Here is a 16,652-nt window from a genome sequence, read left to right on the forward strand (position 1 = left end):
CGCTGTTCTCCCTCTATTTTCTACAAAATTTTCTCTGCAAAGGTTTGCACTCAGCTTCAGGGTGGATATAAAATTCACACCACCTTATCTCCTTCCCTCAGCTACATCTGAAGCTGTGCTTAAAACCATAAATAACCCCATCAAGATGGCTATTTTACTGCAAGCTTTCAAACCTTCATACACATTTTAGAAAACACGGACAACCTGTGTATTGATTACTGTTTTGAGGTTCCATTTTGCATGGACCTAGCCAATTTTTTGGAAGGGTCCGCAAACCAGCTGCCCAGGTATACAGAAAAAAATCTGCATGGAAAATTCTTTGTACACTGTCCTCCCAGTTTCCTGCATTATCTGCTCCCTTGTGACACTGACATAACACCTACATGCTGTTGCTTCTTTACTTTCTGTTCAGCATCACGTGTTCTCTATCTACTGACTGTCACTGTAAATGAAGCAAGTTATATATTTTTGAATGACACACTAATTTTCAGAGCAAAACAGTCAAACTTAGGGACAAGGCTGGTGCAGACCAAAAGTAATATTCCCCCTCTGCTGTACAGGTGACAGAGCACTGGCACAGGTTGTCCTGAGAGATTGTGGGGTCTCCTTCCTTGGAGATCTTCAAAAGCTGACTGGGCATGGTCCTGGGCAGCCTGCTGTGGCCGGCACTGCTTGAACAGCAGGTTGGACAAGATGACTGCTAGAGGTCACTTCCAAACTAAAATAGTCTGCAACTCTATGAGATGTGAGATAAAGTAGAGAAGAAAAAAATAAGTCCAATTTGGCAGGAATTTTGGATAATCTTCTATTTGTCAGAGAGATCAAAGTAACTGTTTACTATAAGTGATCAACTGTGCACTAAGGCAACAGACAATAGCTTGTAGGTGTTGGCTTTGTAGGTGTTTTTGTGGCTTTCTCCTATCACTGTCTATGACCAGAATAAGCATTTGCATGACTATATGAAAGAGGATTTTTTTGGTTTTCATCTTCATCATTAAGAAAGAAACCACTAACAATTTACAGAGATCACAGACAAAGGAACTAAATGACAGATGGTTCTGATTTTTAAGCGGCACAAAGTACCCCAAAACATTGGAAAGTAGAATTTACAAAAGGCCTGGCTGCCTAAACTAATGCTGAAATTGGTAAATTTCAGTCCCACAACTGATCATTCACCTGTGATACTACACATAGCTTTACAAGCAGCACCTGCTTCAGGTACAGTTTCAAAGAAGCACATTTCAAAAGTTTAATATCCTTTACTCAGGATTCATTTTGCACTGTTATAATTAATTGTGTGTGACCTGTACATAAGCTTAAAAGGTTCTAAGACATATTATCGACAGCTATGGCAGGCACAGAAGATTTTGAATATTGAACATTAGAAACTATTTTCTCCTTACATTTACACCTAAATTTAGCAGATTTGTTTTAAAGAAAAAGTTTAAGTACATGCCTATTTGTTGAGAAGCCTAGATTACAATTTTTTTCTTTTCCAATCTTCTGTTGCAGAGGTGGAACTAAGCGGTTGGTTGCTTCCAACCTTACTGAACTGATTCCATCTGTTTACAAAGAAAACAGCTTGACTTTTTTCCTCCTGGATGAAAAACAAGATTTTGTTTATAGCAGGATGGCATAAACCATCTGCAAGGCTCCTTCAGATCAGTGAGAGTGATTTAACTTCCGTTCAGTACAGCTGTAGATCTTGTACAAACTTAAAGCTGCTTTCATTTATAATTCATAAAGGATTGACCCCAGTTTTCCAGATGGATGTATATGCTGAAAAAATGTGTCACAGTCTTCAAAGGCTGTGATTTTGCCATAGCACACACTCGTTCAAGTTATGGCCTATTTTATGCTACTACCAGTTCAAAATAATTTAAATAGCTCTGACTAATTTAAACAAAGCAACAATAACATAGGCAAAAAAAAAAAGCCCTCTCAGATGCCATTAGTATTTATGTAAGGTATCCTTCAGCTAGTGTATGTATTTTGATAAATAGATTCTTCATTTAGTTAAAAGAAATATTAGGGTACCCCAGTAAAACAAACCAAAAGTGAAACCATGAATTTGCAAAGTTGCTTTAGAATTTGACATTTCTGCTATTGGATTTCAAAACATATGTGGTATTTGACAACAATAAAACAAAATTAAAAGACCTTATAGTATACTGGGAATTACGCACTTATGATTGTATATATTCTAGAAAACAGCTTTATTTGTTGTTTTCATAACTACATACATTTATAAAACAACAGCAGAGAATCAGGAGGTAAGTACTGATATAAATATTTAGGTGTATCTCTTTAAATAAAAAGCAATTAGCCTTGATAATAATTTTGTTCTTCTGTCATATATGAAATGTTGACTAAGATAATGGATGTCATTCCCATATGAATCATTATACTTACATATTTACAGAGGAGAAAGTTTCTTTGTTTTAGAGATAAAAACACTAAATTGTGATCCTACTTGCTTAGTCTTTGCATTGAATTTAATCGGAAAATTTTGTCTGACAATTCCAGATATTTAATACACATACAGCTGAGGAGCAAAAAAGTAAATAAACAAACAAACAAAAATCTGTAAGATCACTAGAACTACTAGTATAATACACAAAACAAAAAGTTTAAATATAGTTTTAGGATGAACAAGTAGATGTTTTAAATGAGTACATTTGGATGTCGGCATTCACACTGATCAGTTTAAAATGGCTTCTGTCAGAGAGGTAGAGATAATTGAGCTTTCTTTAGCTGGCAATCTTGAATCTGAGTATTAGTCACTTTTTCATTTCCAAAGTCATTCTTAGGGAGAAAAAAAAAATGTTTTTTTTATTTATATATTCAGCTGTTCGAGACATTTATGCATTAATATAGAAATTAATGCATTAATATGGAAAAAGCATTATGTTTCAGACTGAATATGTGTATGGAGAAAAAGCAATAGGAAGTTTTTATGATTAGAATAATCAGCTACAATGAAAATAAAATCTGTAACTAAAAGAAACCAGCAGAAATCTTTGAAAATTGCTACGTAAACTGGTCTGGATGGATAAGTCTGTATGCACAATTAGCAAGAGGGCAAAGTTCTGATCTGGACATTTACTGACTTGCTTCATGGAAACGCTTCTTCTGAAGAAGAAGCCAGCATACTCTCTTGTGTTAGAAAGGGCCAACTGCAGTGTGCTGTTTGACACCTATAGCAGTAACACTTTGGTATAAACATAAGCCATCAAGCCAATAGCAACAAAAAAAGTTAAATAAAAATTCACAGGAGATAGTATATGCAACCAGTGCTTTGATGTGAATTTTTAGTTTTAAGGCCACAGTAGCTGATAAAATGTTAACAACAGAGCTATATGATACAGCTTGTAGAGTAACCTGGATAGGAATAATCATATTTTATGACACCTCTCCATCCCCACTACCTCTGGAATATTGGGTAATCCAGAAAGTATTAAGAGACCCATTTGAATTTCCTCTCTGTCACAGTGAAAATCACAAGGTACTAATAAATATTATATCACAGCCACCTGCTATAAGTGTTACTATAACCCAAGGCACTGTATGTCCTTCTCTACTAGCACCATAAATAACTGATTATGACACTCTAGGGAAGGTGGGTGGTTATTTTCAGTTATAAGCAGGATCCATGTTCAAAGAACAGATTACAGATAATTATGTGTGCATTTATCTCTATTAATTATTCATTAATAATTATGCATGTTTATGTCTCCTGTCAGCTCAGCCAGCAAATCACTGTTTTGAAGACAGTCTCATCATAAGACAGCTGGAAGCAAAATGAAGGCTTACACTCCATCTTTCAATAAACAGACACTATGCATTTTGTAGAACCTAGATATCTTCTAAATCAAAGTGTGTTCTACCTTACTAAAGTTTCACCTTCACCTTGTAAAATGCAAAAAGCTGAAACAGGAATACGACCAAAAACTTATATGCTTTCCTGATATTTAAAAAATAAAACATCAACATACATGTATATGCAAAATAATAACTACCAAACAAACAAAAACACTTATGAATATTTGAAAGGGTCAAGCCAAAGAATTACTAGAACTTGACAAAACAGTAACAGTCCACAGTCACTTTACTGCAGAGTACTGAATTTCTTTTTAGATATCACTAAAAAGGAATGAAAAGGAATGAAGGGTACATCTGTCTTTTTTCCTGTTGGAAAGAACAGAATTTTTTTTGAGCCATAATTACTAGAAATGAGCAACAAAAAGGGAACAGGTCCTTCATATCACTCCCGCAGTCATCTATGCCACAGAACCACAAGTTCCAAGTCTGTGCTTACCAGCAGTAGCTGTAATGATAATCAGCCTCAGAATATTGCTGTGTCAGGACAGAACTGAAAATACAATGATTCAGCAAATCATGAAAAAGTTCACTGCTCTGTCAAGAGAATGTCACAAGATTTCACTGTTACATACTTTCCCATCTACTTCAATTATAATGTACATTTTAAAAATAATCTAGTTTATATTAATTAATACTAATTAAATATAAACACTTTACCAAATCAGAGCTATTGCTAGATAAATTTATTACATAAAATAAAGTGTAGGCACTTTGTAGGTACTGAAATCTCTAAATCTTGTTAACAGTATGCACTGAGCATGTATGGTGAATGTGTAACAGGAAACTCTGTACCACAGCATGCCAGAAGATGAAGCATCTTATCTGCACAGTCCCTTCTCAGGACACTTCCCCAGCTGGCTCCAAAGGCAGAGTTGCTCATGGAACTGCCACCTAGGCTGGCCATGACAAGGTGCATGTGGAAAGATAATTGGGAAGTCCCAACATGCTAGTCTTGTGATTTCACCACTGAATTAGACAGTGAGAATCTGCTCTACAATTGTGCACTTCAAGCTTTATCTTTTAAAACTAATCTGAATGAGGTAGGCTTTTGTTTTTATATTACCCCATCAGCTGAAAAGAGTTTGATTCTATCATGCTGTCCTAACTTGGAAAACCTTACCTCTGCAGTCATTTACACAGAATAAGCAGATTCACTCTGCACAGACATCAACTGACATGATAGTTCAATCTCATTTCTCAACTTTTTTTTGCTGGAAACAGTCTCTTTGTACTGTTGAAGAAAATTCCCCTGGAATATACTACTCAATTTTATTCAAATGTACTGTTACTTTTCAAGCATTTCCAGATAAACATACCTTCATTTTAAAAACAGCAACATAGTAACACAGAACACACAAAAGAGGAAGCCGGTGCGTAAAGGACATATGCCTTCAGTTATAAACCGAAATGATAAAGTTATGGGAAAAAAAAATCCAACTTGCAATGCTCTCTTCTTTACTCCACACCAATACATGTATAACTAATTAAAAGGGAAATTTATTATTTCTGTAGCTTCATTTCTTCTACTCTGTTACCACAGAATTTTGTTTTACTTCTGTTATTAACAAAAATGCTTAAGAATAGCAGTATTTATTATACAAATACTGTTGCTTAGTGCGTTTTCTAATACATTTACGTTAATTAGGAAGAATTTATGCTTGCACAGAAAATTCAATATATCTTTCCCTGTTGCATTTTGTGTCTCTTAATATCTCTTAGTTTTCCTCCTCCTTTTTCTTCATTTCCAGGAAGTTTCTTGATCTTTGATTTAAAGTCAAAATCTTAAAAGTTTTGGCTCTCCTCATCAAATCATCATCATCATCTAGAAGAAACTGAGAACCATAGCTTGCTTTAGTTTTTTGAAAACATTTTGGGGAAGGAATGGAATAACAATCATTAAATATTTGTAGTCATCAATATAAAAATAAGCTTTGTTTCTGCTTCATTTCTCTCAGTCATTCTTCACGAATCTTCACCCATCACCACCACAACTAATACTTCATACTAACAGCATCTGCTTAGCATATTCTTTTCTATAAACTTCTTGTGGAAAGCTTTACCTGAACCTTGTTATGTAACTTAACATCAACTTTTCCTCACAAGTCCATTTAATGACATTATTACTTGCAGTCTTGGAAGCAGAAGGCAATCTAATCCTTGTCTTTCGGTTCTACTCAGTATTTTCCCCAGTGAACAACTAGTCTGAGTACAACGATTTACAAATACTGAGCTAGTGTCTTCCTACACCTCCCAATTTGTCTCAGAAACTATCCTTTCTGAAGGTCTTATTGCCTGGCATAGGACGCTGGTGCAATTGCTAGGCCATCCCTTGTGAAAGCAGTAACTAATGCTCTTCTTTTAAGAAACGCAGCATTCCTCTGAGTTAATAAATACAACTTACCTTGCCTGAAATTCCCTTCTTTTAACTATTCTTGCCATCTTCTCCCAAGTCTGTAAAGCAACAGAGGCCATAAGTGAAGGAAGAAGAGGATAAAACATGGATGGAAACACAAATGGCAGTCACACACTGTGCAAGCAGAGATGCACTTTTCACACTGTGGGAGGCCTCAGTAGCTGTTCAAACAGCAGGGTCTGAGTAAATCTCAGCTAGTCTGCCATGAAGAGAGTTATTACTCCCATTTCCAGGGAATTATAGGCTACCTGGTATAAGAGACTAAGAAGCAAAAGAGGATGATGTCTCGAACTCTCAGCAGAAAAGGTTGTAGCCACATTTTAAATTGGCTTAGAAAAGAGCATCCTGCAAAAGCAGGAGAGCACTGTTCCAGGGCCAGCCTCCTGGAAACCATCTGAGACATCTCTGCAGCTGTGGTCCTGGCAGTGGGCAGAAGGGAAGGCCTTAGCAACACCTTTCTCCAAAGACCTTTCTAAAAGGTTCTGCACATGCAAAGTAATGGCTACTGGCTTATTAATGTGGTTATAGCTTGTTTTGTGATTACCTGAAATACATGAATACGGATATGCATGAGATTTTATGCCAGACCTCCACAAATCCACAAGTGAGTTCACTGTGAACTTCTACAGAAGAATTTTTTTTCTTCTAATAGAGAAAATAGTTTACTAAAAATAAATTTAACTGGAAAATACATTACACTTCTGAAGATCTAGCATGTTGGAACTTTGGATTTCCTGTCAAATGTCATTGAAGCACGAAACAGTAAGATTTGAATCCTGTTTTAATTGAAAATATTGCTACAATTTCAACCAGGAAACTGCTAACAAAGCTTTCATAATAAAGATTTTAAAACAAAATTGTTTGTTTCTAAACTCTACACATGCACTCAGTTTTATTTTGACTGAAAATGTAATTATATTCTTAAAGGCAAGAATTATATTCTCTTAAAACTGAGACTACTGCTGAATTATGCCAGTTATACAGCCATTTCAAATTCATATTGAGCTTTTTTTTTAAGAGAAAATAAATACTTCCAAACAATCCTTTGCTTCAGAAAATATAAGCATCCTTTCATGATAAATTTGTGTGTGTGTGCATGTACAAACACGTATATGCATGAAAAAATAATTCTTCCCACAGTACTTGTCTTCAAGAATCTCACTGATCAATCCCTTATTCTATCATCCCTTATTCTATCATGGCAGCAACTAGGAATTAGTTTTATGCCTTGCAGTAGATGGCACCTTTTGTGTTAATCATGCTACAAAGCTTAAATTTTATAGCTAATAACTAAAATTCAACAATGTGAGCGATATGCTAAGGGCCACTTCAAACTTCAGAATAGCAAATCTATTTTCTGCTCATGGTTAAGTGTATTTACATTTCTGGAGGCCTGAATAAAGAGGTCCTATTTACACAAAGGGTCAGCCATTCTTGAATTCTGCATATTGAATGGCATATTTTCTTTTGTCACTCATGGTATGGGTACAGGACAAACAACTCAAGTTCAGGATTTCTACAGATATTCTTTACTTTTTGCAATGTGGACGTGTGTCATTTCTCTGTTGTTAATGTTTTTAATTCAACAACCTTCTTAGCAAAGAGGGAGTTGTTACATAAAATACAAGGACAGCAGTAACATGAAACTACTTAAATTTAAAACTGAATTATGTTGTGATATTATTGCACACAGACATGAATTCAAGCAAGAAAATGAAACATTTAATAAAGCAAGATGAATAAAAAATAAAAATAAAAATAAAAATAAAATTTGCAACTTGTCATGACCACACTTCCTCTCAAATCACTTTTGAAACCTGTTTTCATAACTTAACCAAGACTCTAATCTTGACTTCCAAAGCTTGAAGTCATTTTAAAAAATAACCAACAAATCAAACAATGAACAAACAATTCACAAGAATCAACTCACTTAGTTTGCTACACTGTCCTGGGTTCAAATGATATGACTGAGTTTGGGGAATTACACATCCAATATTGGTATACTACAATTTGAACTTTTGAATTTTTTGAATTTTTGATTTTTTTTCGTTTATTATTATTATTATTATTATTCCTATGGCTTCACAAAGATGGAAACAATTTTGTTTCAAGGGAAAAAAAAAAGTTTTTCTAGTTAGAAAACATTCTGGTTTAGGCCACTTACTTATTCACATTACACTAAAAGAGACCTCAGCATTTCACATGCTTCATTTCTCAGCACTATGACAGGAAAAGCTGTATCTCTAGATAGTCCTGACAATGATATTTCTAGAATTCTGGTAGGAAAAACTCTAAAAACTCATGGACACATGTAGCCCATTCCTGTATGATTCCATTACTTTTATATATATATTTTTTTTTCTCCTGAAGTGTTGTCTGAAGTTCTTTCTTTCAGTTTATATCTGTTACATATCTTAAAATACATTGCCCAAATCTGAAATGGACACCTTTCTCTGTGTAGCAGACTTTTTTATGGTCAAATATCTATGTTTCTAAATATTCAGAGTTTTTCTAAACTTCTTGGACTAAGCAGCTGCAATTCATTCACTTGTACCTAGCAGATAAAGATTTCTAGATCTCTGATCATGTTCATTTGTAGCTTTTGAGACACTGGGGATCAACTATCTGGGGGCTTGGCCAGAGTAATTCAGTTAAAATTCAAAGCTGAACTTTGAAAAAAAGCAATGCTGAGCACTTCCATTACCAGGGCTATAGCCCTGTTCATTCATCAGAGAAACAAATTTGCTAAACATTCCTTCTCTCAGTTAGTTTTTTTCTCTAGTTAGTTTGTTATTAAGCAGATAAATAAACAAATCTAATTCTTGTATATTATTCTAGCACTGGCAATTAAATAATGTCTTTCACATTTTTGTGTTTTGTGTTTTTTTTTTTTTGGTTGTTGTTGTTGCTGTTCTCAAAATCATGTTATTTTAAGTACATTCCATTTGTTCTATTTTTCCTGTTTTTGTCACTTTGTTGACTTCTTGATTAGACAAGTCTGTCGCTAAAAATGAAGTTCTCAAGCCATCCACCTTTCTTGTTCTTGCTGTACAAAAGTTGACCTACAGTCTGCAGTATCTAATGTTTTATTTTCTACTTTCTAGTTAGGGATTAAATTCTAGACCTCCTGCTCTTAAATTTTCTCTGAACAGAATGATCCCTCTGGCGTTATTCTCATACAGCACATTTCTGAGTTCCTCGAAATCACCTGTAACCCCTGATGACTCTCATGGAAAAGCATGTTTATGTGTTAAAATATGTATGCTCAGAGACAGCTAGATAAAGAAGCCCACTTTATCGTGCAACCTTAAATCTGTGTGTGTGTGTGGTGGTTCTACTGTGCTAGGCAGCCAAACACCACAGCCACTCTCTCACCCCACCCCCCCAATACAGTGTGCAACAGTGTTATCCACCTTTTCTACGATGCATAACTTACGAGCATCACCTGCTATTAACAAGTAAGCAAACACTTTCAAGCTTGACATTTCTTACAAATTGCTATAATTGTCTCATACGCAGAAACAGAGCAAAACCTGCCTCAGTTGTTCTGTTCATGCTCTGTAATACAACAAAACAAACTAACCAAGCATTTAATTTTACCATTTAACAAATACACTACTTACAAACACAGAGACCACAATACTGGCTTGTGAAATCAAACCCGATCTCCTGCTTGATTATTTACGTTTCAAAATCTGTCTTCCCTACTGAGACTCTACAGAGAGGTTCAAGTCATTGCAAGTTCTAGTGGAGACAATTGCCTATTCATTTGAAACCACATAAGCATATTTCATCTATACAGCTAAAAAAAACCCACCCATGAGATGGTAAGGTCTTGCTGTTTTATTACAGGGCTGCCTATGAATCAGTCGCTATACAGACAAAAAAGTTTCAAAAGTCTTTTATTATCTCTGAATCAGAAGTGATCCAAGAATCAGCATTTTCTCATTTATCTTCCTTCACTGAACATAATCAGGAATCCTCACTGATCAACAGAATTATTTTGCATAGGTTGGCACATCTGGAAAAAATGGATTGCATCACTCTTCATGCTGATAAATATTTTAAATTACAAACAAACTTTGATTATCATACTTATCCACTTATCCAAAGCATAGAGAAGCATAACTAGAAACATGGGAAAATGATATGCATAAAAGCAACAGACAAATGCAGCAAGCATAATTTAGGTGATTTAAAATGTAAGGATTTGGACCTAAGAAATATTCTGCCAAAAGTCTGTAAAATTTGGTTTTATTATTTACTGAACTATAAAATACAAAGTTTAGAAATGTAAATTTTGCACAGTGCAGATGACACACGATGTGAAAGTAAGCAAGTCACTATCACATTCCTTCAGAGACTGATGACGTCTAGTTGCATGATAAATGTGCCTTAGGGAGGCTGTGGTAAGCTCTCATAGGACTAACATGAAGATCAGTGTTTGCCTTGTGGCAAGCAGGTGTTGGAATAATTCGTTAAGTTTTCCTTTAAGAGCACTGTGTAAAAACAATAAGGCTATGCAAAGGAATAGTAAATGTTGTGAAATAAAAGGAAGCTGATTATGCTAGGTGAAAGGCCACAATCTCCTTTAAGCACCTGCAAGAACAACTGCAAAAATGCTGATGTTTATAAAGTAGCCTGCTGGGACTATAATGAAGATGTCAAAACCTCAGGCGGGCAGCCTTTCTTTAGTCCCCTTAAACCATCTGTGGATAATGTGTGGAGGGGGGGATGATCTCACAAACCATGTAATCACAAATTTCGTGTCTTTTAGTCTCTTAAAACAAATATAAAAACAAAGATCAAAGCCACCATCTAGACTGTGCTGATTGACTTTTTGAAGAACAGCCCAAAGCTAGCATAAGCAAGCACTCAGAGTTCTAAACAATCAGTATCAAAAAAGACTAAACAAGAACATGTTTATCTACCAAATATCTTCTTGTATCCTTTTTCTGTTTAAATCTTCAGCCAGCTGGACATTCAATTTATTGAAAGCATGCCTTCATTTACTAAGAACATGAGTATATTCTTATGGATATGAAAATATATATTTATAGACAAAGTAGAGAGAAAATACATATTAAGCTGTACATAAAATGAGGCAAATGGCTGAGAAAATATGTACTCAGGCAATGCATCAGCTGGTTATCTTTATTTTTTCTTTTTTTTCTTTCTTTTTTTTTTTTTTAAATGGGAAGTTTTTATTACAACTTATTACATAGCTTGTAAAGTAATGTAAAATCTCTGATGTAAAGTCTTATATTTCATATTGAAATGCAAAGAACCTGGAATTAAAACTACCACTTAAAGATGATATTTTTATGGAAACTTGAATCCTATCACTGTTTTTGATTCGAAGTGTTCTGAATCATTATTTCTCATAATTACATGCAAATTAACATCTCATATGAACACATGGATTTCTATTTTATTTCATTAAGAGACAGAAAATAGCAATCACAAACAAAAAGTAACTGAACTCTTTCCAAAGTCTGAAAGTCTACAGACAAAATTTGCTTTGGTCTTTCAATAACCCAAGCACTTGCCCAAATTTTTAATCTTTCTGGATCCTGCTTCTCTGCAAGTCTTCCAATGTTTTTGCTAGACATAGCCTGATTTCATATGGCAATAAATATTTAAAACAAGAACAGACCCAAAAGCACAGATTTCCTGCAACAGACACCGAGATTTAACTCTTAGTTTTTCACTAATCCAGGAGCTCCAATCGTCAAAAATAATTTACAGCTTTTTTTGTCTTGGTCCCTCATTAGCTATGCTAAATGTCCTTGGCATCAAGAAATGAAGTAGCCATTTGCTCACTGTAGTATCCTTTGAATGGCTGTAAACCAGTAACATCAGGAAAGGTACTGCTTTGCCTCATTAGATTTATTGAACTAGCAGGGAACCATTCTGTTGCATGACTGAAGTCACTATTTGACTAAGTAAACATTTAATGTATTTTAACTAATGTTTCATGCCTACTCACAGCTTACAACTATTGCAACTATATATTTCAGCCATTTTCCTTTTTTTTCCATAACTGCCTCTGATTTTCTTCAGTCTAAACAAGACAAACTATAAAAAGGTCTTGCTCTGCCAAACTGCCAACCTGCATTGGTAATTTACATATTAATAATTACATACATAAAAGAGTAAAGCATTACTTAGCACAATTCATTAACAAAAAGCAGTTTGCATGTTGCCAGAGTTGAACATCACACAAGAATTGCAAGACCTGTCGCCTTTACATTAATATGCAATGCAGGACTTCAGCAGGTGCTCTACCTCCTGAAATCATTTTCATGAACAATTCGTCATGAAAAGTACTCTGATGGAAATATAATTTGCAATAGAGACCAGTGAAAAAATCAGATGTTGTCTCTGGCAACTGTACCAAAATTTCCAGTCACTTGTATGGGTCAAAAAAAAACTTAAATCCAGTTCCATACCCTCACGTCAAATAAAAAGATAAACTTATTAAGTACTGTCCATAAGGATATGAGTGTTTTTATCTGCTTTTCATGAAAAACAAAGAAAGAAAAACACACGCACCCTATCCCAAAGTATCACCTCTCCTAAGGCTTGAAATTTGCTTTTAATTGAAGTTTTAACACATCTGTGCTCCATTCCTACCTCATCTCTGTGTGCCAATGGTGTCCATACAGAAATACATACTTCATAAGAGAAAAAGAAAGATGATGACAGTTCCCTTGATCAATTTTTAGCAGGCTCCTCTAGGCAGCTGTAGCTTTAATCCCAGAGTCAGAAATTAAGACTAAATCTGTGAAGAAGTGCATTAAACAAATTTCACCCACTATGAGGGTGGTGAGGCAGTGGCACAGGCTGCCCAGAGGAGCTGTGGGTGCCCCATCCCTGGCAGTGCCCAAGGCCAGGCTGGATGGGACTTTGAGCAACCTGGTCTGGTGGGAGGTGTCCCTGCCCATGGCAGAAGGGGTGGAACCAGGTGGTTTTAAGGGCCCTTCCAATCCAAACCATTCTGTGATTCTATGAATTGTTGGAACTGTACTGTAGCATTCCAGCCAAGCTTTGTGTACTGGGTACACATGGTAAAGGTTTGGCTGCAGGGGTGAGCAGAGCCCAGCAGCTGCCTCATGTCAGAGCAGAGCTAGCTCCGGCCGGCTCCAAAAGGTTCTGGCTGCTGGCCAGAGCTGAGCCAGAAAGTTTAAATCACGAATTTAAACTTTCCACTTACCACAGCAAACTTCTATGTATGTCACCTCTTGGTTGCTTAGATCTCTTCCTGATGCACAGTAGCGCAAGGCTCAATTTTAAAAAGTCCCTTATTAGGAAACCAGGATGAATGTGACAAGGAGGGAACAGTTTATCACTTCATTCTTTCTCTAACTATCTCCCATTCTTCACTTCTAGGGCAGGACGCTCAATTCACTATAAGCAGTAAAAAAAAAAAAAAAAAAAGGCAACAGGCTGTAGCCACCAGGAAAAAAACAGCTATGATGGAAAGCCTTCAAGGTAAATCATTAGCTCCTAGACCTTTTTAAGTCCAGTCAACTGATCTCGTCATAAAATGAAGATGAAAGACATGGTCAATACAAATTCAGAGAATGGTAGAACAATCTGTTTCTTCAGACACAGAACGTCTGCATCCAGCTAGTTTGCAAGTAATCCGATGTGCACAGGAGGATCAGGTGGAGCAGTCAGTTTACTGCAATACCACTTTTCTCAACTTATAACTTTGTAAGTGCCTTGTTTTATCTCTGCTTGTCAAGCCTTTTGTACCAGGTATGTTTTTGTACCGTGCCTTCTGCCTATTCAGGAGAAAGCAGAATGATAAGGACAATATGCTTGCTTGCCTACTGCATGCTACAGTAGACAAATCATGGAAACCTTAAACATGGAAGTTAAAATTTTCATGAACGTCTTAAAAACAATAATAGGAAACTTCTTTAATAGTTGCTATGATCAATCTAAGCACAACTTTTAATTTCCAGACCACTTGTTTTCAATTTTTCATTTCTAGACTATGTCTTTCTAACTGTGGGATGGGAAGTGGACAATAAAATTAAAAAGAATCATGGATGGATTGAAGATAAATTAATACTGATATTACTGATATATTTTTATTAACAGGCTGTGAGCTGTGTCTATTTTCAGATTAAAGTTTGCTATAAAAATACGAAGCCAGCATAAGTTTAAAGCCTTCAAATATATTTTGGGTATTTGCATAATTACACTTGCAAATTAAAATTCCACTATTAATTACATATATATACAAGCACACCTTTTTATTACTTTTTTTTTTTTTTAATGGATTGGCACTGGACATTTTCTGTAACAAATCTTTAAATGACGTTTAGATGTAGAGCTTAGTGATATGGTTTAGTGGAGGACTTGTTAGTGTTAGGTCAGAGGTTGGAATAGGTGATACTGGAGTCCTCTTCCAACCTAGATGATTCTGTGATTTTGTAAAATATGAATGACCGTGATTTTACCACACTTATTACAAACAATTAAATATCATGCCAAGTTTATTACATCAAGGCACATATCTTTGTTGAAGAAGATAACCACAATGCAATTTTAACATTTAAATGATAGTACCCAGCACCTCAATTAACCTAGTGCTCATGGCACTGAAAGGAAAAAAAAAAGACAAAGAACTCCATATGCATCTGCACATTTCTTAGCAAAGAGCAAATTAATTCTGAGTGAGCAGTTTTGAAGTTAGATACATCATGCATTTGTGTCTCTTGGTAAGAAGTCAGTTTCTCTCGTATGCACGGTTGAGCTACAAAATAAGGAATTACCAAGCACCTGACCTGTTGTATGTCCACACAGATATGGAAATCAAGCTGAATTGTTTGCAGTTTCTATCTTTTCTAGAAACCCTAACAGAACGCAATGAGGATAACACAGGTTTAATTCCTATTTTCCAGACAAATGGCAGTCCTCCCTCTAACATAGTCTATACTTATGGGTTTAGCTTTAGACAAGTGTACTTCAGAGAACTGAAAGGATTGGCCATCTTAATAGTAACAAAGGAATTTCTCAGAATTACTGACCACAGAGATTCATAGGAGCAAAGAGTAAGAAAAGATTTTGTAAAGGTTTGTGTACTCTAGGAGACCACAATCTCTTTGTCCCCTCGCCCCCCCCACCGCTATAGCCAGAATTGCAAATGGCTCTGTAAATGTTATGGAGAGCTTTTCTGAAATCAATTCTAATAGCTTTGAATATAACTATAATCAGATTTTGTTTAAAGCTCTTGATATGTTCTTTGCACAGGATGGCTATCAGGCACATATAATTGAACATTATATAATAAAGAAAAAATACATTGGCTTTTTGTTCTAGGCACTAGTTTCCATGGACTACTTCTCATTGTATATTACCATTTTCATAAAAGCAGCTCCAAACAGTTGCAAAGACTTATATATGTAGTCATTTTTTTGCAACGCCCACAAGCTTTAACATTTCAGTTGTTCAGAATCTTACTGGCCTATGCCCCTTTCCCCAACAAAGGAAATAAGGGCACAAAAATAATTTCTCTTCTTGTTTTCTAATGTCTTAGAACAACACATATTCTACCTACACCTGAAGAGGCAACAAGTCACCAAATTTCAGGAAGCATAAAGCATTTAAGCAGGGAAGTCATGCATACACTATTTGGCATGTGTGAAAACCATTCAATTTCAAACATTCTTATCTGTATGGAGAATTTAGGCACTTCAGCAATTCCATGCAAATGGTCCAATACTGCTTTCACCATGTTCTCTCTTAAATAATGTTAACCTCATTCATCTCCAGAATCACAAAATTGGTGCAGTTTACTAAAATTTTGAATGAATTCTCCACCTATTTCCAACACTTGCTTGGAAACAGAGCTGAGAGTGACACCTTACCAAATATGTTTCATTTAGAAAAGATTAGAAGACAAAACGTAAGTTTACTGCAAGGAAGTACATAAATTTTAAATTATTTAGAAATATTAGTACACACAAAAAGCAATATACTATTTTGAATAAATTCCTGGTGCATTACTAAGTAACTTTAGGTAAAATAATGTTTATCTAAGAGAAACACGGAATTGCTTTACAGGCAAGGAGTAACCTAAAGAGGGGAGGCTTAGTTTAGATATAAAGAAGAAATTATTTGCCCTGAGGGTGGAGAGGTACAGCAACAGGTTGCCCAGAGAAGCTGTGGATGCACTTACCCACAGAGAAGATGTGGAACACTTCCCCACCCCTGGAAGTATTCAAGGCCAGGCTGGATGGGTCCTTGGGCAACCTGGTCCTTGGGCACCAGGGAGGTGTCCCTGCCCTTGTCAGGGGGCTTGGAACTCAATTATCTTTAAGGTACCTTCCAAACCAAACCA

At 35.6% G+C, this 16,652-nt stretch overlaps 1 long non-coding RNA gene across 2 annotated transcripts; it reads right to left on the reverse strand.

The window, feature by feature from the left end:
• Positions 1 to 2,197: 2,197 nt before the first annotated feature.
• LOC140001091 (uncharacterized) lies at positions 2,198 to 13,463 on the reverse strand. Of its 2 annotated transcripts, XR_011806237.1 has the most exons (4): positions 12,932 to 13,463; positions 6,284 to 6,333; positions 4,319 to 5,714; positions 2,198 to 2,805 (listed from the first exon to the last, which is right to left on the reverse strand). It is a non-coding gene; the product is annotated as an uncharacterized lncRNA (long non-coding RNA). The 2 variants fall into 2 exon arrangements; XR_011806236.1 differs by lacking the exon at positions 2,198 to 2,805 and having other exon boundaries at positions 4,301 to 5,714.
• Between the last annotated feature and the right edge of the window lie 3,189 nt (positions 13,464 to 16,652).

Source organism: Anas platyrhynchos, chromosome 37, assembly GCF_047663525.1.
Source record: "Anas platyrhynchos isolate ZD024472 breed Pekin duck chromosome 37, IASCAAS_PekinDuck_T2T, whole genome shotgun sequence".
NCBI classification, from domain to species: Eukaryota; Metazoa; Chordata; class Aves; order Anseriformes; family Anatidae; genus Anas; species Anas platyrhynchos.